The following is a 3,567-nucleotide window of genomic DNA, read 5'->3' as shown; positions in this document are numbered from 1 at the left end:
AAAGCCAATTTATTTTTTAAAAGGTTCTATGTAATTCTGTGATCTGCATTTTTTAATAATTATACAACCTTTGAAAATTACAAAGCTGTAAAAGCCTAATACTATTAATAGTCATTCAAAAAAAACCCAAAAAAACAAAAACACTTTCCCTTCCTCCCAACAACCATCCAGTGAGAATTAAAAGTCCTAAAAAGAGGCCATTTCAACATGGCCTCTACGCCGGTAGAAACAAAAAGTGAAAAGATGAGAAGAACATAGAAATTGACCAAGTTGTGTATGGTCAGTGTCTCCAGAGTGGGGCCATGGCTGTTGCCCAGGGTCATGAATGTTCACCCAGAATACCTTGTAGTCATATCCTCCTCACTCCAGCATGTCCATCTTCCAAGAACTAGGTGTCATGGAAATCCTTCAGCAGCCTTTTCCTCCACTGTTCTGCTATGTGCATCTGGTGCACTAAGTCCCCACTGTCATAGCTGTCTGCACACTCCACTTTCCATGAGAGGTTTTCAATTTCAGCCTCCAGCTGAACCTGCTGGTATTCCAACAGCTTCTTCCTGGGTCTGTGTAGTCCTCATAAGGGTAAGTGTACTGCAGGGTGTATCAGCACTTGGTCAAGAGCTTGACAGTACTCTGTAGGTACTGCCAGTCATTCCAGGTACCCAGATAATTCTTGACTCTTTCCTGAATCTTTTCATGAATCCGCTGGCATATCTACACCTCCAGCTGAAAGGTCTTGTGGTTTTCCCACCTCTCAAAGTAGAACAAGTACTTCATGAGGTCCTCTCTGGCCTGGGCTTGCTTGTTCTGGTCAACAATATCAAAGTTCTACTTGTACCAAATGCACTCATAGTACTTACTGCCATGGGTCTTCCAGTCTCCTAGACATATCTGGCTGAAGTCGTGTTTACACTTGGAGCATTGCATGTGACTGCAGCCTTTGTTCTTCTTTGTGACGATGCTGCACTTGGGACAGTCTTTAGCATGAGCAGTAATGGAGTCGGCTATTTCAGAGTTACCAGCACATTTCCTGAGCCATTTCCAGATTATGGCATAGTCTGTGGGGGGTGTGATAAATCTGACAATAGTTGAAATAGAAGACCTCATTGCACCGATTGCACTGTACTTAGCACTGGGCTTCTATACCTGAATAATCAGGGGGGCAATCTGCATCAGAACACAGCTGGAGCTGGTAATGATTTTCCATGTAGTCCCTAAAGAGGTAGTCCCTGTGTTTGTCTCTCAATTCTTCATCAGGCAGCAATGGAAACACAAAGCTCTCTGGTGTTTGGAGTGGACAGTCCTGAGCCATGCAAGAGACATTTACACCCATGCCATCCAAGTACTGAATGGTGCTGCTCCCAGAAGCTGTGACAAAACTGGTGCTGATAAGCCAGAGAAAGTAGGTTTTCCTTCTGCACAAACTGCATACGCACTATGTAGTGTTGGGATGGGGGTGGGCTGTAGGGACATGTTTTGAGGGGTGGGGCTGAACTTGAGCCTCAATGAGCAACTGAGGAGAATTAGACTTGTATCTGTCCAGTATCTCTGCTACTTGACAGTGGAAATTAACTAATATAAGTTTAGCAACTAAATGAGATACCAGTGCCATAGGGAAGATGTGCTAATGGCAGTGAGCATCTCAGTGGCCTTTATGACAGAGGCTAAGCTATTTATGGGCTCTTTGAGAGTACCCTCAAACTCTTTATAGGTCAAGAAGTGAATTGGTACTCATCAGGATCAAAGGCGTTGGCCCCGTGCTGCTCCACATTGCTGGCTACTCCCATGTAATAGTTCTCTGTGCCCCCCCCCCACGGTTCCTCATCTTCTTCTTCCTCATAATTTGGGTCATAGTTCTCTTCATTGCCAAAAGACCCCTGGCTCTTCATGCCCACAGGCATCTTAGTATCCAGCCAAGCTGCAGATCAGGACAGCAGAGTTCTTCCTCTCCAGCCAAACTTTACCACTTTCTCAAATGCATTAGTGGTTTTTTTTTTTTTTTTTTTTTTTTTTTTTTTTGTCTTCTGTAATTCTTGAAGTCTTTCAGAAAGATATCACCCCAAATATTTAATGTCATATAATTTTCATTGGGAGCCATGGCCCATGGCTACTAGCCTGAACAGGCCAGACTGGGTCTGGCTGGGCCAGAGGGATCTGACACAGGCATAGTGGTGGCCTGATGCCCAGGCTCTTACCTCCTGCAGAATGGTCTCCACAGCTCAGAACTGCTCTGTACAAACTATATTTTGTGTCATAAGATAGTATATAGGCACATATAAATGTATGTCATTTAAAACTACTTTTTTTTTAACTTTTGTTATGGATCCATAACAAGAAAACATTTATTGTTTTCAATTTTTTTGAAATATGCTCGCTCTTTAATTGGTTCAATTTTGTGCATGTTTATAAGAATACATTTATTTTTTAAAAGACTTTATTTATTTATTCATGAGAGACACAGATAGAGAGGCAGAGACATAGGCAGAGGGAGAAGCAGACTCCTCACAGGGAGCCTGATGCGGGATTCAATCCCAGAACCCCGGGATCACACCCTGAGCCAAAGACAGATGCTCAACCGCTGAGCAACCCAGGTGTCCCAATATAAGGATAAATTTGAATTGACAAAGAAATGAGTATTAATTTTTTTTACTGATTCATTGGTAAATTGAGATCCATAGTTTTTTTCTAAATTAATTTCAAAGTTAAAAACTAAATATATGTCTCCGGATGTTACTAAATGTTCAGAAACATGAAATGAAAGTGAAAAACAAGTTGAAGTTTGAAAAATTAGGGATTGATTTGGGATTTTTTTTTAGAAAAGTACCATTTTTACAATTAGTGGAAAGATAATTAAAACTGACGTGTCACAATAAGTCACCAGGATCAAGGGTACAGCATAGGGAATATAGTCCCTGGTATTGTGATAGTATCGTATGGTGATAGATGGTAGCTACACTTGTGATGAGCATGGAATAATGTATAGAGTTGTCAAATTTACTATGCTTTACACTAAAAACTAATGTAAGATTGTGTTGCAGGTATACTTCAAAACAAAAAAACTGGCATGTCACCCTTAGTTTTGGACAAAATAAGTGAAATAATGTTTCATAGATTGATAAAGATAAGAAAATGTGAAGTTCAAAGCATTTAGTTTTTTAGAAGTTACTTATACAAAATATTTTGACACAGGAAATGTAAGTATATAGTAAGAAGCTATCTGAAAGTTACTTATAATTTGAAGTTTGACAAATGAGTTTAACCTGACCTACCTTATATAATTGAATTTTGTACTTCAGATCTAATTAGTGTGAGCTTCTTACAGATATACTTTCAGTAAATAAAAATTGATTGAATTTAAATTTTTATAAGGTAAAATTGAATGTAAATAAGGTTGAAGAAATTCTAATTGGAAATATTCATTGTTCTTGAATTCATTTGTTTGATGATGTCAATTACAAGAACAGAAATTATCATGAATTGGGCTATTATTTGATCTTATTTCATCCTAATTAATGAGAAATAGATACACACCTTTTTGAAGGTAATGAGCCTGCAATAATGCACTCCTCT

The 3,567-nt window shown here is 39.1% G+C and overlaps 1 pseudogene; it reads right to left on the bottom strand.

Annotated features, from left to right (window-relative positions):
* Positions 1 to 388: 388 nt before the first annotated feature.
* On the bottom strand, positions 389 to 1,898 carry LOC100686440 (annotated as a pseudogene).
* Between the last annotated feature and the right edge of the window lie 1,669 nt (positions 1,899 to 3,567).

Source organism: Canis lupus, chromosome 30 (genome assembly GCF_011100685.1).
Source record: "Canis lupus familiaris isolate Mischka breed German Shepherd chromosome 30, alternate assembly UU_Cfam_GSD_1.0, whole genome shotgun sequence".
NCBI lineage: Eukaryota > Metazoa > Chordata > Mammalia > Carnivora > Canidae > Canis > Canis lupus.
This window is presented reverse-complemented; position numbering and strand designations above follow the sequence as displayed.